The 16,753-nt window shown below is 37.7% G+C and overlaps 1 protein-coding gene across 2 annotated transcripts in view; it reads left to right on the plus strand.

Moving 5' to 3' along the window:
* tmem8b (transmembrane protein 8B) overlaps nucleotides 1-16,753 on the plus strand; it is a 123,866-nt gene that overhangs the window by 73,350 nt on the left and 33,763 nt on the right. The window contains exon 1 of one of the 2 annotated variants that reach the window (XM_026931053.3): nucleotides 14,650-15,187. The exons of the other annotated variant lie outside the window; for it this stretch is intronic. The gene's annotated coding sequence lies outside the window, so the exon portion shown is untranslated. Of the gene's footprint in view, nucleotides 1-14,649; nucleotides 15,188-16,753 lie in introns of those variants that run through there. 2 annotated transcript variants of the gene reach the window in all.

The following is a 16,753-nucleotide window of genomic DNA, read 5'->3' on the forward strand; positions in this document are numbered from 1 at the left end:
AAAATAAGACAGTTGTTAATTAAAACTCGGTGTTGCTCTGAAACCCTGATCTTCCAGCTTAATATTTAAGAATTCTTACAGTGTGTTTATTAGCAGTGCTCTGAATGCTTAGAGTACAACCTTATCATTTTTATTTCACTTTATATAAAATAGACTGACGTCCTGAATGGTACTATTGACAAGAACAACAGCATCATTTCCTGTTGCTAGTTAATGCAGGTTCTTTTCACTTCTTCCTTCATTGCGTTTCTTTTCCACAAATACAAATCCACTGTAGCCATTCCAATTATTAACAGTTAAAACTGTGAAAATACAAAACCACTGCAGTGACCCTCTTGATGGTAGCTTTAATTGCGATCATTGCTCATTAGCTCTAGGCATCAGAGAGCCCTCGCTTCCCTGCTCTGTGGTTGAGTGGCATTCAGAAAGGCAAATTGAAGCTGGCAGTTACGGGATTTCAAAGGCAGTTTCCAAGACAATGGGCACCAGCTTTCAGCTGCATAATGAGCATATTTCATCACAAGTCTGTAATTGAAACATCAGCCATAGAGATAAAGGGTTTAGCAAATGGCACATATGCTAACGTTATTTTGCCCATGTTTGTTTGAGACTTTCAAAGAGAACAGATGTAAGTGTGAGTATCCCAGCAATTACCATAGATCTTTAGCTTTTTTTCTGGCCCTGGAATACAAATGACTTTAATTACGACTTTGAATCGTGGTAAGCTCTCCATATTAATGTGAAGAAATCATACTGAAGAGAAATTTAATCAAGACTAATCCATCACAGTTATGCCAGCTGTGAGTTTCACTGTCTAAACCTGTAACTCGATATATACAAACAGTTTAATGCTATGATTTTTAGCTGTTTGTTGTTCAAATTCAGGATTAATCTTGGTATTTTAAGGCGTTTGAGATTCCTCAGATTGCTTCACATACTGATGCAAAGGTTACAACACTCAAACGTTTGACTCATGAGTTAGACGAGAATCAACACAGGCCAATGGTAGATCAACACACAAGAAGAGACAAGGCAGAGCAGGCAACAAAGATCATGCTGTCTTAAATAACAAATAAAGAAAACTTAAGTTAATTCACAAGTAGCACTTACAAGGACTTAGTTTGCAAAGACAGAGTGGCCAGTTAGTGACTTTATAAGGAGGAAGAAATTTTCTCTATTCCTTTCCTATTCATTCCCTAAAGTTTTCTTGTTGAAGGGTCAGTTGTAGAAGCTTTGATGATTCCCCCAGAGAGAGGAAATGAAGAGTACTTTAGGGTTATAAACACATATTTTAATTGTTTGACTATTCTTTGACCTTGGCTACTGGCTAACATGATATCCTAATGTGGGCAGCACAGTTGCGCAGCAGGTATCATGGGCTTCAGGGTCCTCAGTTTCAGGTTGGGTTACTGTCTGTGTGGAGTTTTGCAAGTCTCACCTTTGTCAAGCCTTCCAAAAACATGCCAGAATTGGCTACTGCCCCTAGGTGTGAGTGAGTGTGTGTGGGCATGGTGCCCTGAGTGTCTCACACCCAGTATTCCTGGGATACACTTTGAATCCAGCATGACCCTGACCAGGATAAAGATCTTACTGAAAATGAATGAAAAAATGAATGAATATTCTAATATTAGCTAGCTTGCTAGTGCTTGGTTTTAATTACATTGCTTAATACTTTTACTAGCATTAGTCTAATGTTAGCTAGCAACCGTAGCTACATTTACATTTATGGCATTTGGCAGACACCCTTATCCAGAGCGACTTACATTTATCTCATTTATACAACTGAGCAGTTGAGGGTTAAGGGCCTTGCTCAAGGGCCCAGTGGTGGCAGCTTGGTGGTGCTGGGGATTGAACTCATGACCTTTCGATCAGTAATCCAACGTCTTAACTTAGCTGGGATTATTAGGTTGCTGGCTATCATGGCAAATGTTGCTAAATAAGGATGTGCTAATTCAGGAATGCACACTTGTACTATAATGCTTTTCTCTCCAAGCTGGAACATAATATCTACTAAAGTGATTTTTCTATTCTGACAACACTGGATATTGCACTCTTTTATATAAGGCCAGTATCTTTAATATGTAACCTGCCAATATCCATGTGTTTGCAGTGACCAAACTTTATGAAGCCATAAAATGATTCCACAGAGCCAGATTGCATTTTACTGTCTCTTCTGTAATTAAAGGAGAAACTTCCCAGGAAAAGTGACTCCAAATTCAGGGATTAAGGACAAAATTGGATTAAAATTCAATGTACACATTTTTGAAATTTGGTCCACAGACTGACCTGGTGCTAAAGAGTCAGCTGAGCATTTAGTGTTCATTGACATCATGATTGAGTTCACATGCAGAGCCCAAGCATGCATCAGCAGCGAGATCAGACACCTGCTACGGAGAGCAGAGCGGCATTCATCCTTAATCTTGACACACTGACAGCAGCTAATGGCAGGTGATAATGAGAAGCAGACATGTTTTGAAGCTTGCGGATGCGCTTGATGTGTGAGCAGAAAGGTGGTTTGAGTGCTGCCCTCAAGCCTGAAGGTTGAGCATGAATACCAGCTCAGAACTGTGGATTCATTCACACATTCAGTGCAAATAAATCAGACTGTGTTCTTTCCATTCTATTCATGAACTGAAGAGCACTGTTGGAATTTTTTTTGTTTAGAAAGTCATGCTTTCAGGCCATGCACTCCTACCAGTCTGGCCAAAAGGCGCAGACGGTAGAGTGTTAGCCAAGGCTATTAGTCATAACAAACACTGAAGAGGCACACCACAGGCAAATTTCACTGTTGTAACCTGTTCCTTTTAACCTCAGAGCTGATCCTTCAAAAACAATATGAGTAACTATGGGCTGTTTTCAGACTTGAGATAAACACAAAGTTAGGAGTTAATACATAATGTGCCTCTGAGTTATGTGTGGATTTACGTACTGATCAAACAGTTGCATGGGCAGGGTGAAGTTTGCTCAAAACACAGACATGACTCAATTACTTGCTGCACACATGTCAAAAAAAGATTTGTACACACTTCTTCACCTGCTAACAGCAGGCAAAGTGTTTCCACCTATTCCTTCCCTATCTTTTCTTAGGGCTTTCTTATTGTAGGATCGGTTCTAGTACCTTTGGGGGTTCTCCAGAGAGAGATACTGACACCCCCCCCCCCTCCCCCCCCTTTACAGTTGGCTCCTTGAAATATGTAAACCAGTAGCCAAGTACATAGTATAATATCCTAATGTTATCTAGCTTGCTATTGCTTATTTTTATTTACATTTTAATTAGATGACATGATATCCATGATACTACAGTATAATACATAGACTACAAGCCTATACTACTAATGCTTACTTAACTCCACACTTTCCGGTGCTGTTAGTACCAAACCAGTTTGAATTGACTGTATGAAAAATTGTTATTATTAGGATTATTATTAGGATATGCTGTGTACAAGGCTGGCAGTCAAAACAGAGGCTGATCATTAAAAAGTAGGCAAAAGTTAAAACCAAGAAAGCTTAGCGACACAAAGAACTTGGAAGTTAGGACTGCTGTGGTTAAGCATGAAACAATATACAAAACAGAGAAAATAGAAACAAAAGGGTATGTAGGATTACTTCAGAGTAGTCCCATTGCCCTGTGTATACTTTTGACTGTTGCTTATCCTTACACGTTATACCCAAAATACAAAGAAGGAACAAGTGGGAGTAGAAGCCAATATCCTGCAGTGGTTGGCATGAGAACAACACTTCAAATGAATCATTGGATCCATTGTGCATTATAAATCTGTTTATATATTCTATACATATTTTATAATGCCTAAAATGTATTATAAATGCTTCTGTGAAGTGTTATAATGCCTGGCTTAATCACCCATAAACGCTCATATGTAGTTACTTACATACATACATATAATTCTCCTCTTGATGTGCAGTGCATTAAGCGTGACAAGCACTGTTCTCATGGTTTGTTTTTATTTCCTACTGTGTGTTTTGATTAACACTGACATTGAGATTCAGGTCTTGTCTCCACCTCTGTCCTGTTATTGGTGTTCTTTCCCGATTATGTCCATGTGTTCTGTATTAAGCCCTTGATTAGTTTGTCTATTTATATCCTCCTGTGCCTTTGTCTCTTTGTGAAGTCTTGCCATTATTGTGCATTTTTGAAACTTGTTTTCTGGTTTTCCCTAGTTACTTGGCTTTGTATTTCTAGTTTCTGATTTTGACCATTGCTGGTTTTCTCGATGCTGAATATGGATTAGCTGACTATGGATTAGCATTTGTTGGATTAGTATCTATTGGATTAGTATCTGTTGCCATCCGCCTGTGATTTCACCCCGCCTGGAGTTATGACCGCGACTACGGGATTTTACCCTTAATAAAAGACATGCTGATTTTATGCACTCGCATCCTGCCTCCAATACAAACACATCACAGAACCAATGTTGTAATGCATTATAAAACAGGCTTTGCATTATAACTTGCAATAGAGATATTATACCAACCTGTGTTATAGTGTATTACATTAGTGTTTATGATTTATTTTTAGGAACAGATATTATAATGTGGTATTTAACCTGACATTCTTATAGCTACTTATGAGCATTGATGCAGGATTATGCCAAGCATGATGAGGTATTATGTATTCTGTGTAACACAGCATACATTTTATACATGGCCTGGGGAGATTCTAATAAATAGTCAGTTTAAAGTTAATCAGTATTCAGTGGACTGTCTGAAAGGCCTTAGGCCCAGTACAGCAACAGGTTTAAGATGCTCTCGTTACATTTTAATGCCTGTGTAAATGTAAAAGTAAACAGTAAACACACAACTTATAACTACAGCTTAGGAGCTCTTTATGTGACCACTTACTGTAATAAAATTAGAGAAGTTTAAATTTTCATTCATGAAATGATTCAGCTTTGCCTTTTTTATATTGTCATTTAATATATCAATAGAGTGATTACTTGTTATAATGATATCCTATACAGTGGGGTCCAAAAGTCTGAGACCATAGTGAAACTTTGGGATTTTTTTTTTTTTCATTTAAAATTGGAAATAAACAGAAGGTGTTAGAATTTTGAAATATTTATATAAGTAAACGTTCAATTTTGTACATTTTTAATATTCAAGATTCTGCACTATTTCTAGGTTAAAATGTAACGTTGTGATATTTACCATGTTAACTGCTTTGCACAAAAGGTCAAGTTTTCCTTTAGACTTATTTCTTCCATTAAAGCACATGTTCAGAAGACACTCCAATGGTTTTGTCTAGCATTAATCATAAGGTTTTACACAAACTTGTGGAGTCCATGCCAGCTGGAGTGTAAAGTGTCATTAAAGCAAAAGAGAGACATACCAAATACAAAGAAATTTTCAAATTCATGTAAATATTCTATAAAATTTTACTTTTCCCTCAAGTTATTGCTGATTATATAATTTGTAGTTAAACATTTTGTACAGCTTGTAAAATAGAAGCATTTTCTTTACTGGTCTCAGTCTTTTGGAGCTCACTGTATTTACTTATCCTACACTATAAATGGAATATTCTAAGACATAAAAACAATGGCTGTTATATTGTGTTATTAAATTATTAAGATAAACAACTTCTATGTTTAAAGATAAGATATGTTTAAAGGTAAAATACCTTTATATACAAAAGAATAACACTGGCACAATACTGATAGAAGTACTAAAAATGAATATGGGGGAAAGAGGTATTTATCGAAGAAATATAAAGCAGTATTTCCATTATCTCTCTTTTACTGGCTTTAATTTGTGGTGATATGCCTACAGAGCACCTATTGCACAGTCAATTAGTGAAACGAAGCAAGGCTAGGGCAGCAACACAGGCCATTGGTCTCGGTAAACTAATTACCTGCAGTCTGCTCCACACAGCAAGACAAACAAGTTAGAATGGAGCCACGGACAGATGTCGCAGGGCTTATTTAATGCTGTAGAAAGTGTGAAAGATTGATCACGACATGATTGATCACAAGCATAACAATGCATAGCGGCATTCTGAAAAATATCTTGATGAGAGTAAAGGGCATTTTTTAATGTTCCTTCGCTTATTTCAGGCTCTTTGGTCACAGAATTATGGCAGTCACCTCATTTCGCTTCATTTTATTTGCTTTTTATTGCCATTTGAAAGAAAGAGTGAGCATGAATACAGATCTTTATTATTATTAACCATTATTATTAACCATAATATCATATTTACTTAATAATTTACATAATATCTATATCCATAATATCTAAGACCAACCAATTTTGGCGTAACCTCACAAAATTGGTGTCAAAATATACAGCAGAATTTGAATCTCAATACTTACCAAAAAAGATGTTGTGATTTGTAAACAAAATGGCCACCACATGCCAATCATTTCTATCATGGTGGAAAAACTAAAACTTGGTGTACTGCATCATTGTGGCAATTTAAAAACATGGCCACCATTAGCTAATCCACTTTAGCGAGCATTTCACAGTGTTATCACTGAGCTAGTATTTTAATCTATGGTCTATTTTTAATGTTCTATGTAACTTGACAAGAATTGGCCACTGGTAGTGCTATTTCTAAAGGGTGCTTGGACCCCACAGATCGCCATTTGCAACTATATTTATTATTATTATTAGTGAAGATTTCTAGTAAAAGGACCTCTCTAATTTTGGTTTTCCAGAGCCTGTTAAGGATCTATATATACATACACTATTACTAGTATGTATGTATATATATTACTATGTCCTACCTTTTTAAAAAAATTTATTTAACATGATTCTTGCAAGTCTGTCACACATTTACATGGAAAGCATACCTCTGTAGTTAAAGAAAGGTAAATAATTAAGATTTTTTGGCATGACATCAGACATCAGAGGCAATAATGTGTCACTAAAACTGGTGTTATTGTCTCATGATGTCATGATTGTAAACTTTATTTCAGATATGGCGCAGGTTGGAATTTGTACCCGCCATTAACGCACGAAGGAAGCAACCTCCCTGTGGCTGGAGCCAATCAGTGGGTTTGAAACATACTTGGTCATCCTAGGAATTAAAAACAAAACCAAACAAAACATGAACACATTCACATTTGTGAAAAATGCACACAATATCTACCGGCCCTTTTTTCTTTTATAATTGCAGTCAAGAACTCAAACTCCAAAAACGTTAGAGCAAAGACTGTTCAGTGACTGCATGCAACCAGTCAAAGAAAAGAGCCAGAGATATGTCTAAATTAACAAGCCCATCTTGTTTACATTTGCCCCAGGCTCATTAAACTGGCTCTCATTGCATGGTGCAGATGCCAGGTTGACACACAAATTGCTTTAAAACTAAAGGAACACCCTTAGGTTTATGGGTCATTGGTCTAGTAGGCTTTATGCGACGTGTGTGAAACATAAAACAGGAGGTATACAGATTTCTAGAGGCTTGAAATGGTGAAAGATATTAAATGAAGCCTGATAAGCTTCTTTTCAACAATCACCCTGACAGTTATTGTGGAGGAGGCAGGAGAAGTAGGACAGAAAAAAGGAAGGCGTAACATTTATTACAGAGAAGACAGAGTGAGAAAAGTGAAAAGAGTTAGATGTGAAATGAAATGAGCTTCCTTCTCTCCACAAGAACTCTTATCAAAGCAGGAGTATAGATAGTCTTGCTTTCCTTGAGTCTGCTTACCCATCCTTATCAAGACTCGGGGCCTTGAGAGAGGCAATTAAATAGGTTTAGTGTGTTTTGGTTCTATGGGCTTGTGCTAAAGTTAAAGAAAAGCTCTGAATTCACTGTGCAGGTAACAGGATCACAAGGAAACATAGAAAATGCAAGGTGAAGGATTTATTTTACTATTAAAGCAGTACAAGGATGAATCCAAGGATGATTTGAAAATTGTTGATAATGGTACAGAAAAACATACAAAAGATAAGGCTTGGAAATGCACCCTAGAATAATGGCAAGACCTTGCAAGGATGTACTAATCTAACAGTGTATACACACTAAGATAATAAGAATTAGCTAAGGTTAATTGACTGAGACAGTGTTTAATAAACCAATAAAAACCCCATAATACAATATTTTTTGAATAGCAGTGAAAGATTAAGAGTACTCCCAGCCTGCACGCTGTATGTTTCTGTCCTCATTCTCTGAAAGCCTCACGTACAATATTAAACTTTAAATCCACTCTGTGTGGACAGGCATTGTGCATTAGATACTAAAGATGTTCCAGAGGATTCTCATCTATCTTACAAGGTGCAGGAAGACCTTGGTTGACATTGCTCTCGGATAATGCTGAGACACAGGAAAGAGCTTTTTATCTTCATCAGAATATAGCCAGGACAGAAGCGACTGCATTTTTCAGTTCAACAGAAACCTCTCATGTACGGTCGACTGTCAAACACGGATCTTCGGTAAGGGGAGTTGTGTAGTTCCTGTTGTTGGAAGCCCTAGATAAAGCGTGGTGGATTTAAGCCATATTCCTGCCTCATGCCCAGAGTTCTCGGGATCTACTACAACCCTGACTAATGGTTACTGAAGATGAATGAAAAGATGAATTTACTTCTGGCCCAGTATCTGCAATGGTTATCCTAGACAGATTACATGCCAGTCTGTTGTACAGGGTGTCCCAAAAGTCTCCACACATAGGGGAAATTAACACTTTTTAGCAAAATGTCTTCCAAAATTTTTCATACTTAGTTTATATTATATATTTTCTTTCAGATAGGCTTTAAAAATGCCTTTGACAAAAGAAGAACGTATTGAAATCATTGTCATGGCTGGATAAGGAAGCTGTCGCAAGGTTGTGATGGACTTTAACAGGAAACATGGCAAGCACATCACACACACAACACTGCTGCCAAACTTATTAACAAATTCAAAAAGACTGACCGTGTTGCGGTGTGGTGCTGGCGTACATAGTCCCCTATGTATGGAGACATTTGGGACACCCTGTAGGTTGGAATAACTGCCCAAATAATATAAGTTTTACAGTCTGAAAATATGAAATTTTAACAAACTTTTTTTTGTGAGTTATTATGAATGACCTATGTAGCTATCATAAATCCCTATGATCCCTTGCCTTGTAAAGTGTTACGATAATGGAGCTCAAATTGATTTTCAAAATGCTGCCGAAAATCCTTAACATTTTTTATTATTGTGTTCTTGTTTAGTATGTTAAACAGGAGCAGAAAGTGAGGTGCTTGTGTATGTGCATTTAAGTGCATTTTCTAGACAGCATGTCGCTATCGCTAATGAAAGGTGATCACTTTTAATTGCATGTATTCAGACTGTCCTTCAGCGCATTACACCTTGTCACTGGATAAAGGTCTCTTACCTACATTTAGCTCTGAGCCTCATAAAATATATCTATTCATATCTGTATCTATTCAATTATTGCTCTATTACTTCTGTAATTCTGTGGGTTGTGTGAGATGGATCAGTTATGTCTACCTGGCAGAGCTGAGACTTTCTTTATTGTCAGATTTGCTTTTCCTGATGATAATTGATGTGTTTCACCTGCCTGATATCTGGCAGGCTTTGTATTACATATCCTTCAGGAAATCATTCGATTTAGTGGTGGGCTAGAGATAAAATTCCCCACATGAAAATAAGTGAAGTTCAGTTAATAAAAATGAGTAACCTCTAGGTAGAGGTATAGCTGAAAAATTCTGGGGTGTCTGAAATTTAACTAATTAAACTAGTACACTTAAACTAGTACACATATAGAAGACAAATCGATTCCTCACACTGCTTAATGTGAAATGCCTTCTGACTCTGCAAATGATGATTCTGAAATACCACTAATACCAAATCAGCTTTGGCTTACTTGCAATCCATCAAACTCAAACTCATCTGTAAATTTCTGACGTATACTCAGTGACGACTGGTTATGATGTTTAATATAGGAGGGCTAAGATACACTATGTAGCCAAAAGTTTGTGGACACCTGACCCCTACAGTATGTGGTTCTTCCCCAAACTGTTGCCACAAAGTTGGAAACACACAATTGTATGGAATGTAGCATTAAGATTTCCCTTCACAGGAACTACAGGACACAAAAATATCGCATCATGACAATGCCTTTGTGCACAAAGCAAGAGCCATGAAGACATGGTTTGCCAAGGTTGGTGTAGAAGAACTCGAGTGGCCTGCACAGAGCCCTGACCTCAACCCCACTGAACACCTTTGGGGTGAACGGAAGCACCGACTATGCCCCAGGCCTCCTCACCCGACATCAGTGCCCAACCTCACTAATGCTCTTGTGGCTGAATGAGCACAAATCCCCACAGCCATGCTAAATAATCTAGTATTAAGCCTTTCCAGAAGAGTGGAGGTTATTATAACAGCAAATAGGGACTAAATCTGGAATGGGATGTTCAACAACCAAAATATGGGTGTGATGGTCAAGTGTCCACAGACATTTGGCCATATAGTTTATCCACCCATAGCACAACAATAACAAAACAATTATTAGGGCCAAACAATGCATTATATCAGAAGGTCTCATTGATGGAATAATTAGACTGATGTGGGGCAAACCACTACACACACACACATATACACTCACACACATATACACTTAAAAGCAGATAGGAAGCTACATTCTTGATTTCAAAATTTTCAAGTCGTTTCAAGTCCATTATACTTTCCTAGGGTTATTCACCCCTTTGTTCAAAAAACAAAACAAAAAAAAAAAAAACAAAACTCAGTCATTTTGTGTCATTTTTACTTTGATTGGACAAAACTGGATAAAAAAAAAAATCAGCCCAAATGAAGATCAAATCTAGGGGGTGTTTCACTTCCTGTAATCACCTGACATGACTGTCACTGATAGGCTGCATGAATCTGGGGTAGAAAGAAATCAGCCACAGCCTTGCTTCCTCATACCATTCATAGTGTTTTTCTTGTGATCATTAGTGGTACTGTTGCGCTTAGTTCCAGAAGCACATAATCTGATCTGGATGCCAAAAAAGTAATTTTATGTTGACGTATTTCATTCTTTAAAAGTGGAGTAGGGGCACTCCATTTATACTACAGGCATTTACTTTTCCCCTTTCAAAAAGCTTGTGTTCATTTTTACTGGTTAAAAGCTTTCAGTCAGGGTAAGACAATATAGTGTTAACAGCTTACATTGAAGGTCCTTGCAATGGTTTTTACTCAAATCCAAAATCCAGAGGTTAGTACCCAGTGTTCTTCGCAGTAAGACTGTATAGCTTAGCTGCTAGTATATAAAGCCTCAAAATTTTAGATGCCTGCCAAAAGCAAACGTTGATCCGTATAAGTATATAATAGCAACAAACAGGAATACCACACCAGGAGAATAGATGGTTTAAAATAATAATTAAAAAAACCAGGAAAGGCATTCAAGCCTAATTATTTGTTTGACTTCATCGGGCAGCGGCTTTGTGCTGATTAGCTAAGACAAGTGTAGGTTGCTGTGATACACTGATTATACTGTTGAGATAACCACTAGTAAATAATTTGTACTTACAGAAACACACGCTGGTGTTTCTACAAAGGCTGTCGTCATATTTTGGAGCTATCATTTACCTTTTGAGCACCAGACAGAAGGTTTTGTAGCGCAATAAGGTATTTTGAACAGCTTCAGAAAAAGATGCGTCTGCAAGCCCGAGGCAGACTTTTGAGAGGCTCTTTCTGAATACAAATAAATCACAAGTTAGCACTAAGCCTTTTCATTTGCATTTCTCACCAAAAGTATTTGTTTACAGAAGGAATGTAACCCAGTGCCACTATTGGTATATGTATCTGCGTATGTTTTGTGCTCCAAATGTCCATATCTATATTCGGATTTAAACCTGAAATGGGAGTGGCCTAAACCGGAAGGGCTTTTATTTAAATTAAATACCTACAACTACGTTCTCAAAAACACTGGGAAAAACTCAGAGGTCAAAATGCCAGCACTCATTAAATGTATCACACAACATGGTGTTTGTTTGTGCTGTGAGCTTCATATCTGAACGCTCACTTGCGGCCAAGAGATCACAGTTCTGATGCATAGCTGTAGTCTTGACTTGGTGCCCTTTGAACTTTAATAGCAAAAAAAAAAAAAAGAACAAAAAATGAACACTGCTCCTCCTATTTATATCTGTATTTGTATCTATTTAGAACATGATATCTGTTCAATCCAAATAATGTTTTTGTATTCAGTTATATCCCTAGTTTACAGCTAGTAGTAATATTACAATTACTCATTTCAGCAGATTGAGGTTAAGGGTCTTGCTCAAGCACCCAACAGTGGCAGCTTTGTGGATCTGAACTCACAACTTTCTGATCAGTCGCCCAAAGCCTTAACCACTGAGGCTCCACTGCCTTATCATAGAGCTGTGTGTATCATAGAGATGATTCAGATGATTCAATAATTTGCATTGCTGAGAACATTATTGAGTTGCCATGCAGATGCCACAGTAAGGGCTTTGGCTTAATGTATAGCACTAATGATTGGTATAACTAATAATGGGTAGGAAGTATAAAACAAACCCAGTGCAGTTTGAGTGAGGTTCTGACCTCAGTGTCCAGGGCACATAATCAGCTGTAAAGTCTGTGAACACTTGAGATGGTATTTCCATGTCTGTATATGTTTTTGACTACACCTTGTAATAAATTACATGACATTTTGAGGCCAAAATATGCATAATAATCATCACATTAGAAATGAGTTGATGCCTTGAATAGTAGCCACTGAAAATGGCATCTCATAAATATTTCATATAGGTATGCTGTTTGAATGGAAACTGTCAAGGTATAGGGAGTCATCATCTCACTGTCTAGCTGTCATGCAAGTTTTTTGAAATCTTGGCTTTGAAATGAGCAAAAGGTAAAGCAAAATATCAAACATTCAAGTGTCAAGTGATTTCCTGTCCATCAAAATGCAGAATGCCTTATATGAGAGACCCGTCTGGAATTTATTCTTCTTTGGAGCTGCCTACTGAAAATACCTATACCAGGAAAAATGGTTCAGGCACCAGCTTTAACATTAAGTAGCTCTCTTATTGAACCAGAGTTTTTGAAATTGATAGCACTCACAGAGGAGCATTCAGCAATACGTTGTTAGAAGTCTGCAGGGAAGAAGTCGAGTCTGCTGGAGTAGCCTTGTCTAATGTGCTCTATTCCTCGCACCTTGTCTCTCTTAGCAGGCTCAGTTACCATAGCAATACAGCAGGAGCCGAGCTGTGTGATATTTTGCTTGACCTCTGCTGAAGTCGAGCTCAGTCAAGGGCCAACACAGCCCCTGGTTCTACATACAAATGATCACATACTGCCTCTCCTTATCTATACTGGCTCTCTCCTTCCAGCACTGCAGCTGCGTGATTGTGGGGAACTTACGAGGAGAGAATTCCACTGTAAAAAAAGTGCTAATTGGAAATACACAATGGAGTCCGGCAGCCTTACTACTTAGAGGTGCGATTTGGCGTAGGTGGAAGGCTGAGGGTGGAAGTTACTCCACAAACATGTGCCAGCCGCCCACTTCTCAGCTGTCCACTCCGCTCATTCATCTTCTCTCAGACCCACAGTGGGAGTTTTGTGAAAATCGCAGCTTACTCTCAACCTTAGCTTGCACTTGATCTATTACCATCTTTTAATACATCTTTATACTTTATAATTATAAAGGTTCTATCTTACAGTTCTGTCTGTGATTTAAAATATTGAGCCATTAATTCTTGACCCTCAGTATGGTCATAGCAGATACAACTTTTCTTTAAATAATTCAAACTAATATTTTGTTGTAAAATGTCTTTTTCAGTGGCAGGTAAATAATATATATGGTATAATTCCAAAGTCTCAACTAAGATATGACTATTATGAAAACACTAATTTTGAAATACAGTGGCATGTGAGAATTTACAAGAAACATACTGTATAATAATGTAATATACTGCTCAGGGTTCCTGGGATAAGCTTCAGATTGACCAGGATAAAGTGGTTACTAAGAGATGAATGAATAATCTAAGATCTTCTGACAACCAATTTTTAGATATTTTAGCACCTTGATATAAATTCTGCAGCCCTGAAGGGTAAGGTAAAAAAAAAAAAGTTTCCTGGAGTTGAATTTCCATTTTAATTTTTTTTGCTTTGTGAAAAATTTCAAATTATACCAGGTTCAAACACAAGAGGAATAAAAAGGAGCTGCTTAGTTCACTGGCTAGTAGCTAGTGGTTATGTAACAGAGATATTAGCTGTTAAAAGAGCCATAATGAGACTGATGTTATGCTTTTGCGATAGCATTTTTCAAATGGTCCCAGGAATGGCAAGGAAAAAATAATCCTTGTGGTCAAACTTGATATATCATATTAGTTGTGCCTCAGCTAGCTCCTGATATTTTCTAATATGTTACCCTCCTGGTGCATCTCAGCAATGGAAGAAAAATGGAAGGTCTACATTTTCTGAGGTCTAAATGGTAAGATTGGTTCTGAAATGACTGTTTCAAGTGTTTGTTGTGTAACACCAAAAAGACTCAAGAAAACATTTTTTAACTCAAGTTTCAGGTTCAGCTTTTTCTTATATATTTAATAGAAATATGGGTATTATACCCTTTAATTGGATGCACACTTTGATTGATAATAATGCATGTGAGCTTTTTTATTTGAGCTTGTGTCCCAAACCTTCTGCATAACAAAATTGGAGTTTGCTCGCCGCTTATTCAGGTTGCCTTTGTTTTGCTCCACTGACTGACTGACTGACACACACACACACACACACACACACACACACGCGCGCACACACGCACACACTCAACTCACTACTGATAGAGACAGAGAGGGGAGAAATAAGAGATCACATAAATTTATGAGGGATAACAGGGCTCAGGTGTGACACGTTAGTCATTACGCCACTAGCTCATCCCCAAACACATCTCTTCCAGTTCAGCCTCACGGTAAACCACACCCCCCACCTGCTACAAGACAATTACTGGAAATGGTTTTACAGCTACACACCTGCCCATACTTAGACATTTTATTGCCCTGTTAATCTCACTGACATTATCCACTCTTTTCACACACTGCTTTTAAATCTATATCAGGTTCAGCACTCCTCTCATTACCTGGCAAAAGATAACATTGACTTGGGTTTTATTGGTGTTCCTTGTGAGGAGAGAGGAAGTTGTCAATGGAGCAAAGGAGTAATAATATGGTTGGCATTAATAGTGGGTGCCATGATGGCTGATCTGGTGTACTAGTTGCAATCCCTCTTAAGGTATGGATTTTGTCTATACAGCTATAGCAGTATGACATATTTCATGTGAGGAAAAACACAGACCAAAAGAGTGAACAACAGAAAAAACTGAGAATGTGATTGTCCACACTGGATACAAGGACAGGTCTATTTCAGTGAAATTTTACTCATCTACTCTCACATCCAAAGTGATGTCATTGGTCAGCCAGTAATGACATTCACGTGATGTTAAGATTTGTATTGATGGAAAATTTTAACGGTAGTGTTTGTGCTCTATCTCTTCACTTACTGCTGGTCATGTGAGACTTTATTGTTACACAGTGTTGTCTACTTCATGGTCTATGAGCAACATTTAATAACTAGTGAAGGATATAACTAGTGAAGGATAGAGTAAGTGTGTCTTACCTAGTGTGTCAGGTCCTAGAATCTCAGATCTAACATACTTTTATATCATTTCCTGTAAGATATTTAATATCTTTCTGTTATTTTGTCTCTCACTATTGTGTGCAGCAAGTCTTACAGCAGTGCTTTGTTAATCTCATGTTGTATTAGTCCTGAGCCTGAAGCAATAAAGCACACTTTGATCTAGCCAGGCAGCATTGCAGATATTTACTTCAACAGATGCTAGCTTTGCTATAAATCTCCAGAATGCATAAAGCCACTTTAAACTGTGAGATGATGCTGTTTATTTCCAAGGAAGTGAATGTGAGTGTGCTGTATTGGATCTGGGTGGTGACTTTTCTTTCCTGCAAATATTTATTGCTTATTTGTGGTGAATGCCACTCTTGTGGACAATGTTGAGCACCTATTACCCTGTAATATCTGTAGAACAGAAGTGGACGATTGGATGGCAATGCTGCGTTGAGAGGAAGCTGGAGGAATAAGAGTTTAATGAACTCTGGGAGTAGCACCTCATGGAAAATAAAATACTTTCATACTGTATCCCCTATCTTGAACTGTTTTGTTGTAATCTTCGCTTGTTTGTCTTGTGATTGTGTCCACATTCACACTTTGGAGTTGCAGGAAGAGCTGAAAATGTCAGCGAGCACTCCCACTGGCACAGCAATATGCTCATCTTTGTTTGCAGGCAAACATCCAGTGGGAATGTAAAATTGAGCTTTGCTTTCAGAGGGTTATGATTAAGGTAGTGCTTCAAAGATTTACCCAAACCATCTTTTCTTGACTTTACTAAAACAAAGAAAGTTTTCTAAAAATCAACTGCCATAAATACTGCAAGCTCCTGTGGCATGGGTTGCATAAAACAATTATATTGACACACCATTTTTCCTGACTACAGTTTTCACCCATCGTTTATTGAGCAAAAATGAAACCTGGTTAAAACGGAGGAGTCAGATAAGTTATACTTTCTTTTTTGGTGTTAGAGTTGCAATAAGAACCTCCCATTAGAGGCAACATGTGGTCCTCCTGCGGCACCACCTGTGGTCTCCCATGTGCTGAAAACTGTATCCAGCTGGTTGGGATGCGAAAAGCGTCTGCTTATTGATGCTTCTGGTTCCCCAGATCTACACAAAAATCTCTAATTGCATGCCTCAGCCCATTATCATTTTCCGATGGCTTGGCAATAAT

The sequence above is a fragment of the Pangasianodon hypophthalmus genome, chromosome 24 (genome assembly GCF_027358585.1).
Source record: "Pangasianodon hypophthalmus isolate fPanHyp1 chromosome 24, fPanHyp1.pri, whole genome shotgun sequence".
Classification (NCBI taxonomy): domain Eukaryota; kingdom Metazoa; phylum Chordata; class Actinopteri; order Siluriformes; family Pangasiidae; genus Pangasianodon; species Pangasianodon hypophthalmus.